Below are 19,832 nucleotides of genomic sequence, written 5' to 3' on the forward strand. Positions count from 1 at the left end.
GGGAGAAATCCTCTCTGAAGTGTCCTTATATGACTAAGAAAGCTTCTTTCCAAAACGAATGCAATTGTCTTAAGACTCTTCCCTAGGAATTTTATCAAATAATCAGGAAAGGTTAATCACACAGGAAAGAATAGACTGTAAGTCCTCGCCACATCAGATAGATTTCTCATCTGTTCTTCTGAGGGCAGCTCTGAGAGATTACCTGGAGGATTTATCTGCATAATAAGACAACCTTTGTTCACAGTAAACCTCTGCCCCTCACCTTCTCACCATCTGCCTGCCACTTCCTTCAGAGCTCAGAGGAACTTGGCCGTCTACTCCTACACCTTCCAATCCTTCTTCCCCTCTGAAGAAGAGTACATCAGCATCTGGAAATCATTGGTTATTTTGTAATCATTTTCCTGTGATTCTCTCATGCTTATGTACATTATAAATAAATTTTGTATGCCTATTTCTTCTGTTAATCTGCCTCTTGTTTATTTTCTATGCACCTTCGGAGGGCAAAGGAGAAGCTTTTCCTCCTCAACCCTACATGATTTAAGGGTACGGCTAATTTTAGTCACTGCATATAAAGTTTCAAATCTGCAGTTAATCAGTGGTTTGCTACCTGTGTATCATATTTTATTTGTTTTAAAACATATCATATTTTAGTGATATGTTTTTTACCCAGAAGAAATCTCAGAAATCATAACTGAAAGTCTTATATTGTTTGAAGCAAAAAACAAAAAGACAAGTTGCTGTTTAAAAAACACACACATTTTTAAAGAAATATGGATAGTCCCTGACTTATGATAATTTGACTTATAATTTTTTCACTTTATGAGGGTGCTAAATTGATACATTAAGTAGAAACTCTTCTTCAAATTTTGAATTTTGATCTTTTGCTGGGATAGCAATTTGATGCATTACATTTTCCTGCAGTGCTGGGCAGGGGCAGTGAAGTGCAACTCCCAATCAGTCACCAAATCATGAGGGTAAACAACCAATATCCTACATGGTTCAGTATTGCTAGATAGTTTTCGCCAGCTCTACAATAAAGTTAGGCTATGACATTTGGTAGGTTAAGTTTATTAAATGCACTTTTGACCTATGATATTTTCAACTCACAATGGATTTATAGGGACATACAACATAGTAAGTCAAGGAGCATCTGTAATTATGTTTTGCTGTATCTTATTTATGCGTGTATCTCCCAGATCTTAAAATTTAAATTAATAATAAACACTGATATAGGAATGTAGCTAACATATATGTAATGGGTAACATTATTTCAAACCTACATTAATTATATTATTTACTTAGGGTGAAATGGGCATTGTTTTAGAAAGTGCAGCACATATATTTTACTTGTATTTGAAAGAAGGCAGAAAAAGGAAATAAAAGTATAAATGACTAAATACTGATAGCTGAGTGGCATTTGTAGTAGGTCAGAACATGGAAAGTCAACCTATAACCAAATAGCTTGGCTTCAACATGCATTTTGGCATTCTTTCCTCTTTCTCTCTCTTTTTTTCTTTTCCTAGTCTTAGAATAGGGCCTTAAACTGTATGTTAATACTCCTTTGTTCACCTCTTGTTCCCTCCAGACACTCCCTCGTGTTGTGCATGCTTGTTTAATTATGTGCTTGCTTAGAAATTATAGGCGCTAATATTGAAATAAACCAAGCATGGAGAACCCACCTGTGGAATTCTTTTCTGTCAGAGATTACCTCAAGATGGGCTTATCTACAACCCAGCCATTGTCAGGGTGGTTCCAGCCTGTGATCCAGGTGGACGATAACTCAAGATAGTCCTCCATCAGAACAAGACAGGCAGACCCTGAATCTTGCACCACTTTCGTATGTTTCTCATACCAGCTTTCCCTTTTTAACGCCCTTCACTCAGCCTAAAAGTGTGAGATGATTTCTTTATGGCTTGAGTGTGGCCATCTCCCCAACTGCTGCCATTAGAAATAAAGCTGCTTTCCTTCCACCCCACCTTGCCTCTTGTGTATTTGGTGCTTTGAGCAGTGAGCAGCTGAACCTGTTTTGTTTCCACATTTATATAAGAAGATAGTAATCTGTTACCATACATGCAATCTAATTATATATAAATACTAATAAAGCTGAGTTTGATTTCTTGACAATTAAATACATCTGTGAGTATATGTGATTGCATTATCATTCCATTTGTACAATAAAATATTAAAGAGGATAGAAATACAATTAAAATAAACACATAATCATCCATAATACTAAATAGTGATGATATCTAAACAATTACTATGTGTTAGACACCATTCTTATTATTTTACACATATTGACTCATTGAATCCTCACTGCAATCCTAGAGAGAAAATGCTATTATTATTATCGTTTAACAGATGCCAAAATAGAGACACATAGAGAATAAGTAACTTGCCTTAGGTCACACAGCTAGTAATTCATAATCTATTTATAAGGGTTAGCACTCTTAAGGACTAAGCTATACTGCGTTCTCAAATTGATTTGTAATAGGACCCCAAAATACAAATCTGGTTATTGATTTTTTTGAAGTGTATTTTAGTCAATATTAACACACACACACACACCCTGATATGGTTAGGCTTTATGTCCCCACCCAAATCTCATCTTGAATTGTATTTTGCTGGTACGTCTTTTTATCCAGAAGCAACCTTAAAAATTCCCAAGTGTTGAGGAGGGAACTGGTGGGAGATTATTGAACCATGGGGTTGTTTCCCATGCATTGTTCTTCTGATAGTGAGTGAATTCTCATGAAATCTGATGGTTTTATAAGGGGCTCTTCTCCCTTCGCCTCTCTCTCTCTCTCTCTCTCACCTGCCACTATGTAAGACATGCCTGCTTCCCCTTTTGCCATGATTCTAAGTTTCCTGAGGCCTTCCCAGCCATATGGAACTGTGAGTCAATTAAACCTGTTTCTTTTGTAAATTACCCAGTCTCTGGCAGTTCTTTATAGCAATGTGAAAACAGGCTAATACAGTAAATTGGTACCAGCAGAGTGGGGTATTGCTATAAAGATATCCCAAAATGTAGAAGTGACTTTGGAACTGGGTGATAGGCAGAGGTTGGAACAATTTTGAGGACTCAGAAAAAGACAAAATGATATGGGAAAGTTTGGAACTTCCCAGAGATTTGTTGAATGGTTTGGGCCAAGATGCTAATAGTGATACAGACAGTGAAACTCAGGCTGAGGTGGTCTTAGATGGAAATGAGGAATGTATTTGGAACTGGAGCAAAGGTCACTCTTCCTGTGCTTTAGCAGAGACTGATGGCATTTTGCCCCTGCCCTAGAGATCTATGGAACTTTGAACTTACTTCAGAGAAGTGATTTAGGGTATCTGATGGGAGAAATTTCTAAACAGCAAAGAGTTCAAGATATTACCTTGGTGCTCTTAAAAGTATTCAGTTATAATTGTTCACAAAGAGATGGTCTGAAATTAGAAAATATGTTCAAAAGGAAGCAGAACATAAAAATTTGGAAAATTTGCAGCCTAACAATGCAATAGAAATTAAAATCTTATTTTCTGAGGAGAAATTTAAGGTGGCTATAGAATTTTGCATAAGTAATGAGGAGCGGAATGTTAATCACCAAGACAATGGGGAAAATGTCTCCAGAGCTCGTCAGAGATCTTGTGGGAGCCCTTCCCATCACAGGCATGGAAGCTTAGTAGGAAAAAATAGTTTCACGGGCCAGACCCAGGGCCCCACTGCTGCTCTGTGCAGCCTTGGCACTTGATGCCCTGTGTCCCAGCTGTGGCTAAAAAGAGGCCAAGGTACAGCTTGAGCCATTGGTTCAGAGTGTGCAAGCCCCAAACCTTGACAGCATCTGTGTGTTTTTGGACCTGCAGATATACAGAAGTCAAGAACCGAGGTTTGGGAACTCCCACCTGAATTTCAGAGGATGTATGGAAATGCCTAGATGTCTAGGTAGACATCTGCTGCAGGGGCAGAGCCCTTATGGAGAACATCTGCTATGTCAGTAGAAGGGAATTGTGGGGTTGGACTCCCCACACAGAATCCACATTGGGCCACTGCCTAGTGGAGCTGTGAGAAGACGACCACTGTCCTCCAGACCTCAGAATGGTAACTCTACCAACAGCTTGCACTATGCACCTGGAAAAGCTGCAGGCACTCAATGCCAGCTCATTAGAGCAACTGAAGGGGCTGAACCCTGCAAAGCCACAAGGTTGGAGCTGCCCAAGGACTTGTGAGCTCACCCTTTTTATCAGCATGCCCTGGTCATGATAAATGGAGTCCAAGAAAACCATTTCAGAGCATTAAGATTTAATGACTGCCTTGTTGGCTTTTGGACTTACATGGGGCCTGTGACCCCTTTGATTTGGTCATTTTCTCCCATTTGGAACAGGAACATTTACCCAATGCCTGTCCCACCAAGTATTTTGGAAGTAACTCACTTACCTTCTATTTTATAGGCTCATAGGCAGAAAAGACTTGCCTTGTCTCAGATGAGACTTTGGACTTGGACTTTTGAGCTAATGCTGGAGTGAGTTCAAGCTTTGGGGGACTATTGGGAAGGCATAATTGGTTTTGAAATGTAAAAGGGACATGAGATTTGGGAGGATCTAGAGCAGAATGATATGGTTAGGCTTTGTGTCCCCACCTAAATCTCCTCTTGAATTGTAATCCCCAGGTGCCAAGGGAAAGAGCTGGTGGGAAGTGATTGGATCATGGGGGCAGTTTCCCCCATGCTATTCTCCTGATGATGAGTGAGTTCTCACAAACAAGGTCTCTCTCTTTCTCTCTCTCGTGCCTGCCTCCCCTTTCACCATGATTCTAAGATTCCTGAGGCCTCAGCAGAACTCATTCTAAGTTTTCCCCAGACATGTAAAACTATGGATCAATTAAACCTCATTCCTTTATTAATTACCCAATATCAGACAGTTGTTTATATCAGTATGAAAAAAGACTAATACACACAGACACACACACACACACATACACACAGGCATATATACATATATATAATCAATCTTAGAAAAGGACAAGTGTTTTAGACCATTCAGGCTGCCAAAACAAAATACTATAAACTAGGAACTTAAAAACAATGGAAATCTATTTCTCACATTTCTAGAGTCTAGAAAGGCCAAGATCAAGGTGCTGGCAGACTTGGCATCTGGGAAGGCCTTCTCTCTGGTTCACAGATGGTGTCATTGTGCTGTACCTTCACATGATAGAAGGGTAAGGGTCTCTCTGGATGTATTATAAGGGCACTAATCTCACTAATCTCATTCATCAGGTCTCCACCATCAAAATCTAATCACTTCCTAGAGGCCTCACCTCCTAATACCATCACCTTTGGTGGTTAGGATTTCAACATATGAATTTAAGGGAGACTCAGATATTTAGATCACAGCATTTTATTCCTGATTCTCCAGAAGTGAAGTCCATCTTGAATGCATAATACATTTATTCTATATTAATAGCCCCACAGTTTTAACTTATTCTAATATTGTTTCAAAATTCTAGAGTGTAAAGTCTCATGTAAATCAGATAAGTGTTGAAACTCAAGGCACACACCTTCTGGAGGCAAATTCTCCTCTAGCTGTGAGCCTGTGAAATCAAGTAAGTTATTACACACTCCCAAAGTTTAATGGTGATAGAAATAAGATAGACATTCCCATGCTTGTGGCTTTCCTTGGCTGTAATTGAAAGCTAGTGGCTCTTCTGCCCCTACAACCCCACTGGGAATAGTCACAGTGAGGGCTCTGTGGTGACACTGCCCCTGCAGCAGTTTTCTGACTAAGCCCTACAGGTCTCCAGGCCATGACTTGAAATCTTCATGGAGACAGTCTTGCCCCACAGCTTCTCTGGGCATAGCCCATGTTACAACTGGGGCAGTCAAGAAGTAAATATGGCATCAAGGTACAAGCAGCAAAATCCAAGACATGAGGCAGCATCAGGCAGTTGCAGACCCTTATTTGAAATTGCTCTATCCCCCAAATTCCTGTACTCTGGGCCTGTGATAGGAGTGGTAGGGCTTACAATCTCTGAAATGCCTTTGGGGTCATTCTTCCATTGTCTTGGACTATAGATCCTGGCTTCTGTTTAGATGGGCTGACTAAACTTCCCATTGTTTTCATAGGACCTATCTTCCATTGAGAGGGGGTGACTATGCCAATTTCATCAAATAGTTGCTTGGTGTGATGGTTAAAACCGAGTATCAACGTGATTGGATCGAAGGATGCAAAGTATTATTCCTGGGTGTGTCTGTGAGGTGTTGCCAAAGGAATTAACATTAGGGTCAGTGGACTGGTAAGGCAGAACCACCCTTAATCTGGTGGGCACAATCTAATCAACTGCCAGCTGATATAAAGCAGGCAGAAAAACATGAAAAAGCGAGACTGGCCTAGCCTCCCAGCCTACATCTTTCTCCCATGCTGAATTCTTCCTGCCCTCAAACATCAGACTCCCAAGTTATTCAGTTTTGAGACTCAGACTGGCTCTCCTTGCTCCACAAGCTTTCAGAAAGCCTTTTGTGGGACCTTGGAATCATGTAAGTTGATACTTAATAAACTCTCCTGTACACATATATCCTATTTGTTCTGTCCCTCTAGGGAGCTCTAACACACTTGGCCAAACCCTTATTCTTTCATAAACAGACTTTATCATTTTTTCCAATATGGCTAGGCTTAAAAATTTTCAAACTTTAAAGTTCTGCTTCCCTTTTGATTAACAACTACGTCTTCAACTCATTTCTTTCTTCTTGCACTTTATAAGAAGCAGTCAAGAAAAACCAGGTTGCTTCTTTAACACTTTGCATGGATATTTCCCCAGCCACATATTGAATTTCATTGCTTGTAAGTTCTACCATAAAACAGTAGGACATGAACATAATTCAGCCATGTTTTTTTGCCACATGATAACAAGGATTACCCTTCCTTCATTGTCCAATATCATGTTTTTCATTTTTGTCAGAGACTTCACCAGAATAGCCTTTACTGTCCATATTTCTACCAACCTTCTGTTTACTACCACTTAGGCCAATCTTTTCTAAGATGATTGGAGCTTTCTCTATAGCTCCCCTCTTCTCTGTCTGAGCTCTCACTAGAATCGTTCTTAATAATCCTTTCACAGCAGTATCAGCTTTTTTCTGGCATCCTCCTCCAAACTTCTCAACCTCTACCCATTACCCAGTTCCAAAGATGCTTCCACATTTTAGGGTAAGTGCTATACTTCTGGCAGAACCCTTCTTAACTTGGGCTTCTAGGGGACTTCCTACAAGCAATTTCTATTAGATAATGTTAATACAATCCCTTTTATGCTGGTTTTTAATTAATTTTTCTAACCTTTTCCCTCTTCCTACTAACTCCACTTCTCAGCACCAGTTTCCTAGTTTAGCCTGCTCAGGCTGCGATAGCACAACACCATAAACTGGATACTTTATGAATGATGGAAATTTGTTTCGCACAGTTTAAGAGGTTGGAAAATTCAAGATCAAGGTGCTAGGAGATTTGCTATCTGGTAGGGTCCATTTTCTGGCTCATAGATAGCATCATTTTGTTGTGTCTTCAAATGGCAGAAGGGGCAAGGGTGTCTCTGGGGTCTTCTCTATAAGGGCACTAATCCCATTCATGAGGGCCCCAACCTCATAAACCAATCACCTCTCAAAGTCCCCATCTTCTAATACTATCACCTTGGGGGTAGAATTTCACTGTATAATTTTTGAGGGGACACAACCATTCAGAGCAGAAGATAGTAAGATAATGTAATATGTTTCCAAACCAATGTAATAATACCAATAATAAATGGCATTTACTACATGCCAACCACTGTACTAAGTATTTTATAATAATTAATCCACTTATCTTAAAAAAATTTCATAATATGGATTGCACTATTTTCAACTTATACAAAAATGAAATGAAGGATGAATTCCCCAAAGTCAAACAACATTCGCTATGATAAAACCAAAGATTTGAATCCAAGAAGTCTTTTTTAAAATTGCATATTCTTAAATATTATTTCAGTTTGGCATAATTTCTCTATTGTTTCCCATTTCCCAACATTATTCTATAAATATTTGTACCCTTATATTGGACTACACAATGTACCTTAAATAAATTAGGTCATATTATGTTTTTCATCTCAGATACTAGTTTTAGGTTAATTTTGATTAGTCAAATCCCAAATCAACCTTGTTAAATCTTCAACTTCAAAGGAGAAGTAAGTAATATATTTTAAAATGTATTTACTTTCAAATTCTGAAAATATGATTTTGAAAGAAATATGTTAGTTTTTTGAATCTTGCATATTAATGTGACTCTGCTCAAAATTAAATTACATTTTTTCCTGAGCTAACACACTTGAATATCAACTATCTTTAAATTCTCTAACTCGCTGTATTATTACTTTCCTAAATAATTATCCATTATTGATATAATGTTATGTCAGTTATATAATGATATAATGTTATGTTAGAAAAAGGGCCTAGAAATTACATTTATTTTGCTAAAAGAAATAAATTAAGACATTAAAAATATTATTGCATAAGTTTTGCAAGTCAAGTTTATTCTCTCTTTGGCAAGAACTACTTGACAATCTTAGTACCCTCCACATTGGGTGTGTTTGTGTGTTTTCTAGCAAAAGATTAACAACACCAACTTTGGGAAAATAAAACATCAAATATTTTTTATACTTTGGTAATTTAACTATTAACTTCTTTTGAGCAAAGTTAAATTATTTAAAGTTGGGAGAAATAATTACATGGATCAAAATACAGAAGAGTGATTGTAAAAGACATAATTAACAAACAGAAAATTTATTTCAAATAGGTAAGTTCATTAAAATCTTTAAGTACAAATATAATTTCCATGCATTTTTGCAATAAGCTTACTTTATTTTGAATAGGTTAATCAGATCCAATATTTTTACATATAGTTTGAGGAAAAGTTATAAATTAATTTTGAATAAAAAAGGATTTTCTAGACCCTAAATCAGACAGCTATCATTTAACAGCTTTATCATATATAACTATCATCCCATATAATTAGGAGTAAGATATAAGTAGAAAAAAATCAAATTAACACTGTTTTTCTTTTATAATGCAAAATGCTTTAAAATATCTATTAAAAGAAATGAAGAAGACAGTAGAAAATTCTAGAGCTAGGCATGGTGGTGTGCACCTGTAATTCCAGAACTTTGGGAGGCCAAGATGGATGGATCCTGAGGTCAGGAGTTCGAGACCAGCCTGACCAACATGGTGAAATCCCGTCTCCACTAAAAATACAAAAATTAGCCAGGCATGGTAGTGCACACCTATAATCCCAGCTACTCAGGAGGCCAAGGCAAGAGAATTGCTTGAACCTAGCAGACAGGTTGCAGTGAGCCAAGATTGCACCACTGCACTCCAGCCTGGGTGACAGAGCGAGAGACTACCTCTAAAAAAAAAAAAATTCTATGTATGTCTTTATAGAGTACCAAAAAGAAATGCTAAAGAGTAGGAGAAAAAATGTTCCAACATTTAGTGGTTTATAATTTCCAGAAATTATAAAAGAATCATCACCCCAAATCGAGAAGCACAGTGACTCCAAATAAAAAGAAAATCCATAACTAATCATGTCATAATGAAATACTGCTACCGAGTTCTATGAGTTCTTTATGTATCTTGGGTATTGACCCCTTATACATGTTTTGCAAATATTTTCTTCTATTTCATAATTGCCTTTTAATTGTGTTTCCTTTGCTGTGCAGAAGCGGGACATACTTCTACCTGTTTATTTGTTTTTTATTGCCTATGCCTTTGGATTTATAAGTTAAAAACCATTGCCTAGACCAATATCATGGAGCTTTTTCCTTACAATGTATTCTAGGAGTTTTATGATATCGACTCTGCATGTGGGTGTCCAGTTGTCCCAATGCCATTTATTGAGGAGACTTTTTTTCATTTTGTCTTCTTGGCACCTTTGTTCAAATCAATTTACTGTGAATACATGGAGTTATTTCTGGGCTCTCCATTATGTTCCATTTGTTTATGTGTTTGTTTTCATGCGGACAACATGCTGTTTTGACTAATAGAGTTCTTTAGTAAAATTTAAGTCCATATGATGCCTCCAGCTTTATTCTTTTTGCTCAGGATTACTTTGGCTATTTGGGGTCTTTTGTGGTTTCATAAGAATTTTATAATTTTTTTTCTGTTTCTGTGAAAAATGCCATTGGAATTTTGATAGAGATTACATTCAATCTGTGGACTGCTTTGAGCAGTATGAACATTTTAACAATATTAATTATTCTGATACATGTGGCCAGGCGAGGTGGCTCCTGCTGTAATGCCAGCACTTTAAGAGGTGGAGATGGGTGAGTCACCTGAGGTCAGGAATTCAAAACAGCCTGACCAACATGGAGAAACCCCATCTCTACTAAAAATACAAAATTAGCTGAGCATGGTGTCACATACCTCTAATCCCAGTTACTCAGGAGGCTGAGGCAGGAGAATTGCTTGAACCTGGGAGTTGGAGGTTGTGGTGAACCTCCACAAAGCACTGCTCCAGCCTGGGCAACAAGAGCAAAACTTCATCTCAAAATCTATCTATCTATATCTATAGATAGATAGATAGATGATAGATGATAGATAGATAGATAGATAGATAGATAGATAGATTCTGGATTCTGATACATGAACATGAAATACATTTTATTTGTGTCTTTTTCAACTTTTCATCAATAATATTTCACCTTTTTGGTTAGATTTGATTTGTAACTGCTTTATTCTCAGTGATGTTATTGTAAATGGAATAGCTTTCTTAACGTTTTATTGAATAGTTTGTGGCTAGTGTACAGAAACACTATTGGATTTCATATGTTGATTTTGCTGAAGTCTACTGATACCTGTGTATTAGTTCTAACAATTGTTTTCCCCCTGTGGATTCTTTAGTGTTTTCTCTATGTAAGAACAAATCATCTGCAAACAGTGAATCGTACTTCTTCCTTTCTGACTTGGATGCCTCTTATTTCATTTCCTTGCCTAATTGCTCTGGCTGAGACTTTCAGTATTATGTTGAATAGAAGTAAAGAGAATGAGCATTCTCGTCTTATTACTGATCGTAGAGGAAAAAATTCAGCCTTGAAACACTGGGTGTGATGTTAGCTCTGAGTTTGTCTTACATAGCCTTTGCTATGATGAGATACATTTCTTCTATACCTAATTTGTTCAGAGGTTATTTTTTAATCATGAACACATGTTAAATTTTGTCAAATGTTTTTTCTGCATCTATTGAAATGATCATATGATTTTTATCTTTTATGTTATTAATGTGTTTTGCCTCAGCCTCTTGAGTTGCTGGGATCATAGGCACCCACCACCACACCCGACTAATTTTTGTATTTTCAGTAGAGATAGGATTTCACCATGTTGGTCAAGCTGGTCTTGATCTCCTGACCTATGTCGAACTATATATGCATTCCAGAGATTAACCATACTTGATCATGGTGTATGGACCCTTTAATGTGCTTCTAAATTTAGTTTACTATAATTTTGTTAAGGATTTTCGCATCTATGTTCATCAGGTATTGGCCAATAATTTTCTTTTCTTGTAGTGCATTTCTCTGGTTTTAGAATCAGGGGAATGGTGGCCTCATAAGATGAGTTTGAAGGTGTTCTCTACTCTTCAATTTTTGGAAAAGTTTGAGAAAGACTGATGTTACTTATTTAAGTGTTTGGTAGAAATTCTGCAGTGAAGCCATCTGGTCCTAGGCTTTTCTTTTTGGGGAGGTTTTTAATTACTGATTCAATTTCCTTACTCATTGCTAGCCTGTTCATATTTTCTATTTCTTCAACAGTTAGTCTTGGTAGGCTGTATGTTTCTGTGAATTTATGCATTTTTTTCTAGGTTATCCAATTCATTGGCATGATACTGCTTATATAAATCTCTGATAGTCCTTTTTTATTTCTGAGATATGTGTTATATCTTTTCTTCCATTTATAATTTTATTTATTTAAGTCTATTCCTTTTTTATAGTCTAGGTAAAATTTTGTCAATTTTGTTTATCTTTTCAAACACCAATTCTTACATTCTTTAATCTCTTCTATTTTTTAAATCTCTCATTTTTTAAAAAATCTCTCATTTATTTGTGCTGACATTTATTATTTTCTTCTTTTCTTCCCTCTTTCAATGTTAGGCTTTTTTTTTTTAGATCAAGTTTTGCTCTTATTGCCCAGGCTCACTGCAATTGCTGCTTCCCAGGTTCAAGCAATTCTCTCACCTCAGCCTCCTGAGTTGCTGGAGGCACCCACCACCACACCCGGCTAATTTTTGTATTTTCAGTAGAGACAGGATTTCCCCATGTTGGTCAAGCTGGCCTTGAACTCCTGACCTCAGGCAATGCACCCATCTCCGCCTCCCAAAGTACTGAGATTACAGGCATGAGCCACCATGCCTGGCAGTTTGTTCTTCTTCTCTAGGTCCTTAAGGCATAAACTTAGGTTTTCTATTTTAGAGCCTTTTTTTTTTTAATTGCTACAAACTTTCTTCTTAAAACTGCTTTAACTGCATTTCGTAAGTTTTGGCATGTTATGTTTTCCTTTATTTTTTTTTTTCATCTTTCTTTTCACTTCTTTTTTGATCCATTAGTTTTTAAGGAACATATTTAATGTCCACGTATTTGTGAATTTTCCAATATTCTTTCTGTAATTGATTTTATACCACTGTGGTCAGAAAAGATATTTGATATGATTTTAATCTTCTTAAATTTCGTAACTTACCTTGGAGAGGAAACAAGAAGCTAGTTAAAGAGAAGATGACAAAAGGCAAAAGAGAATGCCTAGTAACTCTTTTGTTTTATGGCCTAAAATACAATTAATATAATGTTTTGAGAATATGTATTCTGCTGCTGTTGGATAGAATGATCTGCACATATGTGTCAGGTTCATTTGATCTGTTGTTCTATTCATGTCAGCATTTTCCTTATTAATTTTCAGTCTGGAAGATCTATTCACTGTTAAAAAATAGTTTTAAACTCTTGTGCTATTATTGTTACTTGTTTCTCCCTTCAGTTCTGTTAATATTTGCTGTATATATTTAGGTGCTCTAATGTTGGGTGCAAATATATTTACAATCGTGAATTGACCCCTTTCTCATTATATAATGAAGATCTTTGTCTCTTCTGACAGCTATTTACTTAAGGTCTATTATTTTTTTCTAATGTATATACCTACCCTTGCTCCCTTTTGGTTTCTATTTGCATGGAATACTCTGTCATCCCTTTACTTTCATCCTATGTACATCCTTAAAGCAAAAGCGAGTGTCCTAGGCAACATATAGTTGGATCTTATTTTTTATTCAGCCACTCTGTCTTTTGATTGGATAATTTAATCCATTACATTTAAAGTTACTACAGATAGATTAAAAACTAATTGCCATTTTGTTAATTGTTTCCTGTTGGCTGCTTGTACTTCTTTGGTTCCTTTCCTCCTCTCTTGCTGTCTTCCTTTCTGATTCAGTAGTTTTGTGGAGTACTATTCTTTTATTTTTTTATAGCTACAATAACTTGCTAAGTGATAAACAATATAAAAAGATGCAAATTGTGACATAAAACTATAATGTATTTTTCCACTTGTACATGAGGACTTTGTTTTTCTTTTGGTTGACTAAAGACACATATGCTAAGTGTGTGAATGAAATATATGTATGTTATATAAGCAATATAATATATATTTATATATAATACTTACAATTGTTTTCACAAAAGAATTCGAAAACTACATGTCTTTCAAAAGTACTTATTAAGCAGGAACTAAAATCATTTCCTTTTTCAACACCAGCACTGATATTCCGAAGTACTACTTAGGAAGTTTTTAATTCAGGGCATTGCACAATAGCAAGACTTAGATTGGTGAAAGGTATGACTTCGTAGAGGAAAACAGAAGGTAGGTATATTAGTCTGTTTTTACTCAGATGATGAAGACACACCTGAGACTGGACAACTTACAAAAGAAAAACATTTAATGAATTTACAGTTCCGCATGGCTGGGGAGGCCTCACAATCAAGGCAGTAGGCAAGGAGGAGAAAGGCACATCTTACATGGATGGCAGCAGGCAGAAAGAGAGAGCTTGTGCAGCTCTTTATAGAACCATCAGATCTCATGAAACTTATTCATTGTCATGAGAACAGCATGAGAAAGACCTGCCCCCCATGATTCAATTGCCTCCCACTGGGTTCCTCCCATGACATGTGGCAATTGTGGGAGTTACAATTCAATATAAGATTTGGGTGGGGACACAGCCAAATCATACCAATTGGTAAAGAAGAGATGACAAAAGGCAAATTATTATTATGTAATAATAATAATCTTTCTAATTATTATTATTAATATTAATAATAATTAATATTTCTAATTATTATTATGTAATAATAATCTTTCTAATAAGTTCTCAGGGCAAAAAAAGAATTCATAATAACCTTTCTAATAAGTTCTCAGGGATTTAGATTTGAGGAAGTAATATATACAAAATTTGAGACACTGAAAAACCAATTCTTACCTAATTACTCTTTGAAGAACTTTATACCCTGTTAAAAGATTGTTGAAACAATAAATATAAAGAGCAGTTGCCCTGAAACTGGAGAATATAGTCCTTCAAGTACTCAAGAGGCATATTTAAAAATTTTGTCATTTTAAAATTTTTTGTTTCTGGGATTATAAATGAATATTTCTTACATGCATGTATTCGAGTGGTGGAGTCTGGGCTTCTAGTGTACCCATCATCCAAAGAGTGAACCTTTTATCCAATAGATAACTTTCAACCTTTGCCCTGCTTTTACTCTCCCACCTTTTGCCATCTTCGGTTTCTATTATTCCACTCTGTCCACGTGTAACCATTGTTTAGCTTCCACTTGTAAGTGAGAGTATGTGGTATTTGACACAAATAAATATATATATATGTCACATATATAAATATGTGACATATATAAACGTATATAATGAGATATATATATATATATATATGTGCATGTATATATATATAGCATTTTTTGATCCAGTTCCCCATTCATGGACACTTAGGTTGATTCCATATCTTTGCTATTATGAATAGTGTTGTGATAAACATAAGAGTAGAGATATCTTCTTAATAGAATGATTTATTTGCCTTTAGGTATATATTCAGCAGGAGGGTTATATTAGTTTACATTCCCATCAACAGCATGTAAGCATTTCCTTTGTTCTGCATCCTCACCAATAACTGTTGATTTATGAATTTTTAATAATCACCATTCTAATTGGAGTTAGATGGTATCTCATGGTGGTTTTGATTTGCATTTCTCTGACAGTTATGTTAAGCATTTTTTGCATATGTTTCTGACCACTTATATGTCTTCCTCTGAAAAATGTTCATATCCTTTGCCCACTCTCTTTTTGTTTTTTTGAGATGGAGTCTCACACTGTCACCAGAGCTAAAGTGCTGGTACAATCTCGGCTCACAGCAACATCCACCTCCCAAGTTCAAATGATTCTCCTGCCTCAGCCTCCTGAGTAGCTGGGACTACAGGCACATGCCATCACATCTGGCTACTTTTTTTGTAGTTTTAGTAGAGACAGGTTTTCATCGCGTTGGCCAAGATGATCTCAATCTCCTGACTCTGATCACCCACCTCAGTCTCCCAAAGGGCAGGGATTATAGGTGTGAGCCACTGAGCCCCGCGTGCCCCCTCTTTGATGGGCACCTTTTGTTGTTGTTATTGTTTAGTTGTTTGAATTCATTATAGATTCTGGTCTATTTGTCAGTTTTCACACTGCTATAAAGATACTATCTGAGACTGGGTAATTTATAAATAAAAGAGGTTTAATTGACTCACAGTTCTGCACGACTGGGCAGGTCTCAGGAAACTTACAATGAGGGCAGAAGGCAAAAGGGAAGGAGGCACCTTCCATAGATGGCAGGAGGAGAAAAAAGGGAGCACAGAGGAAACTGCCACTTTTAAACCATCAAGATATCATGTGAACTCCCCCACCATCACAAGAACAGCATGGGAGAAACAGCTTCCCATGATCTAATTACCTCCCACCAAGTCTCTCTCCCTTAGCGCATGGGGATTACAATTTGAGATTAGATCTGAGTGAGGACACAGAGCCAAACCATATCATATATGCATCTTTGTTTGATACATGGTTTGAAAATATGTTTTTCCCATTCTATAGGTTGTCTGTTTATTATGTTGATTGTTCCTTTGGCTGTGCAGAAGCTTTTTAGTTTAATTAGGACACATTTGTCTTTTTTTGGTTTTGTTGCATTTGCTTTTGAATTCTTGATCATAAATTATTCAGACAGCATTTAAAAAAATAACCACAACTAGCCTATAAAGCAAGTTTCAATTCATTTTTAAAAATACTTAATATACAAAAACATTATCTGACTAAATCATGAAAACAGAAACAAAAATGTATACTTTGTAAAAATTATACTAAAATAATAAAGAAAAGATACATTTCTAAATAACTCAAGCACCAAGGAATAGAATATAATGGGAAGTAGAAAATATGTAAAAACTGCAAAGAATGAAAGGATAACAAAAATAGCATCAGATCAATTCTATATTTGCAGATAATTTTTGTTAATTATATAGAATTCATTGTTTTCAAGACTTTGTTATTTATTTAGACATTTTTTAATTGTATATTAAAAGTAAGCATCCAATCTTTCCCAAACTCTTGGCCAACTTTCTAAGCAAAATGTATTTGAAAAAAATCATCTTCCTCTCAGTACTTTTTTTTTTAAATCATAGTGACTCCTTTTGTACTTTAAGTTTGTTTCAGAAGTATAGTTATTTTCCTTTGGTTTGTTATATCACATTTTTTTCCATCTTAATTTGTATAACATTTAAATAAATTCTGGGTAAATTCCCTTGTTATTTCTCTTTTCTAAGAAAAAAAATGGTTACTCTTATCACCAGTTTCCAACTGTTGACATCTTTACAAAACTTACTTTTCTCATCTATGAATATTTTATTTATTTATTTTTAAACACATGCCTCTGTACTAGTTTTATTTTTCTAACTACTTTGTACATATTGTATCTCCATTTATTTAACTCCCACTAGGTAAGCTTCTCTCATAGCAGCATTCTTGCTTGGTTCTGGTAACCATGCCCTTCCATTGCCTCTTCAGGTATGGAAATAGTAGTGCGTTCCTGGTGGTGCTGACCCTGGGCTTCTCACTTGTTGGTTTCCTTTGAACTCTGTTCACAATCCTGTAAAGAGTCTCTTCATTAATGCTTCATTTAACCCTATTAATTATGCTCCTTTTATCCCAGGAGTCTAACTGTCATGAATTGATTAAACCCTATTTCTTCTAGAGAAAGGGGTGCTCAGGAATGTGTAGTAATTTTCTAAGTTTGCATAGCAGGTAAGAGAGGTAACAATCCAGATCTGAACTCAGCTGTCTTCCAAATGTGAATATCCATAGTCATTGCCATGTGGAGTGGTGAAGACTGAACTATAGATCATACTAGGACTATTGAAAAGTTGCATATTATAAAATATATTTTTGTAAGGTTTTAGAACAGGCAATGACTATTTTGAAAATATTATATCAATATTAAAGATTCTTGGCTATCTAGCAGCAGCAATGTTTTTCTGAGAGCTAACCACATCACAAGATCTGGGACATTTCAAGGGTGAGATTAAGTACGAGGCAGATATCAACAATAGTATATTTTAAAATGACAACTTCAAGGAGAATGCTGTCCACAGAAAAGAGAGCCCAAGAGGTTGCAGTCATTAGCCTTCTTTCCAATTCCCATAAATCCAGAGCAAAATTGCCAAAATCTCAATGACATAATTGATGCAAAGGGAAACATGTGGTGGTAGAGGGGAGAAGATGGGTAACCCCCACCATGTAATACTTGGCTAGTTTTCTGGAAAATAACAATAAATTTGCCAAACTTAATCTGAACTTGCTGAGTTCTGCTGAACCTTTCATCCATAATTAATGTGAAGTTTTCACCATCATTGCAAGGTCTACATATCTTAATCCTGCTTTTTTTGTGGTGTAATGATAAAAACCACAGACATTCACAAGTGCATAGGAAATTCAATAGAGTCTTTTTAAAGGTTCTGGTTTTGTTTGGCATATAAATTTTGCAGTCTATAATAGGACAAAACCAAAATTTCAAAGGAAGTTTAATGAATTAATCCTGCAGGAAACAAAAGTCACCAAGTCAATTCAAGTAAGTTGATTCAACTTGAAACTACCAAACACACAATCCTAGTTATCATTCTACCCTTTACCTGTGTTTTTAATGAAGATATTCTTTATTCAAATTTTTGTATAACCAATTCAAAACTCTACATTATTAAAATGACTTATTATCTTAATAGGCTGTATTTGTTTTTATCTCAACATATAAACTGTTGAGATTTCCTCATAAACAAAGACATTTTCATAAAAATAAACTATCCATGTAGTTATTTTTATTAAGCATTTAAAAATAGTTAATACACTCACATACTACCATGTTCAAAAATTACAAAGAAAATTATGCTTTCTTTCTACCCTGTTCCATAGCAATAAGCTCATCTCTTCAGAGGCAAGTATGTGAGCATCCTTCTAGAGACACCCTAGGCATATGTAACAAGCATCACAGACTATCTTTTCTAGAATGTTTGTTTAGCAAACTTCCTTGGAAAATACAGATTGTAAATCTCTTCCAGGCAGAGGGAAGATTTCTTTACTTTCCAAGGCAAATAAAGATAGCATCTCTCTATGGCAAAAAACAGATCAGTTTGCAGTTGATTATGAAAGATTTGAGTTCTCTAAGTTTGAGATTCATAAGCCATGAGGCAGCACAACTGTATGTTCAGGATCCATATAAACTGCTGTACCTCATCTCCATGAAATGGGGGACAAGGTGAACTTATGCATACATGATGCCCTTGCCTGCTGTACTGTGAATAATCAAGTGCTTTGTCTTTGATCCAAAAATCTCATGGCTTCCATCCATGAAACTGTGATTGACTAACTTCATAGTTTTTATATGAAGTAAATATCAGAACTTTCACCATTCCAAGCAAAGTTCTTACCCTATTATTTGTTGCCTATGTATTTAATCATAATTTATTAAAACCATTTCCCCTGTTTTTGGTGGATATTTACATTAATTTCCATATTATGTTACAAACATTGGGAGACTTATATTTCTGATTCAATACATAAACAATTTGAAAGTTGTCACTCCCAACCTCACATACACACAAAAACACTGGAAAAATTAAAAATGAACAAATCTTAGATCCGTGAAAAATTGTTGCCTAAAACAAACTGCTGTCCTCCAAAATGGAAAACATGTGAATAAAGAGAAGCACAGCTTACCAGGAGCAGAAGTGGCATTCTGTGCTTCTCATTATTTCCCTGTCTTCCATTTTGACCTGGAGTCAATACTAGTAGAAACACTTAACCTATAGTTGGTCAAATGCTGGAGGCTCCCTGTGGACAAGCTAGAGAGTCAAAAATTCCAAAACCCGAGGGAAGTATTGGGGGAAATCAGACTTTCATGAGTTTTTCCTCCTAGAGCCTCAGAAAGTTCTTACTGTGAAGATCAGAGTAAACTTCCCTTGTTCTTCTAGCACAAGGACAAGACACATAACCATTCTGAAAAACACTAAGAGCTCTCTGATCTCCTTAATATAGCTTGCCCTCAAGGGAAATTATTTTGTCAGAGGTTAACTAGCTTAGGGGAATGGAAATACCCAACTTCAGTCCTATATCCTTCAGTAGGGGGAGAAGGAAGCACTCAACACTAGTCCCTTTCTAGTGTTCTATGTGAGAGAAGAAAAATAACCCAACTCCACCTCAACTTCTGATCCCTCCAGCCTAAGAGATGCAATG

General features: G+C 36.0%; 1 long non-coding RNA gene across 7 annotated transcripts in view; it reads left to right on the forward strand.

Moving 5' to 3' along the window:
- LOC118152206 (uncharacterized) overlaps positions 1 to 19,832 on the forward strand; it is a 289,509-nt gene that overhangs the window by 264,137 nt on the left and 5,540 nt on the right. For 6 of the 7 annotated variants that reach the window (XR_013533402.1, XR_013533399.1, XR_013533400.1 and 3 more), the window contains one exon: positions 245 to 2,048. The exons of the other annotated variant lie outside the window; for it this stretch is intronic. This is a non-coding gene — a long non-coding RNA (uncharacterized LOC118152206). Of the gene's footprint in view, positions 1 to 244; positions 2,049 to 19,832 lie in introns of those variants that run through there. 7 annotated transcript variants of the gene reach the window in all.

The sequence above is a fragment of the Callithrix jacchus genome, chromosome 3 (assembly GCF_049354715.1).
Source record: "Callithrix jacchus isolate 240 chromosome 3, calJac240_pri, whole genome shotgun sequence".
NCBI lineage: Eukaryota > Metazoa > Chordata > Mammalia > Primates > Cebidae > Callithrix > Callithrix jacchus.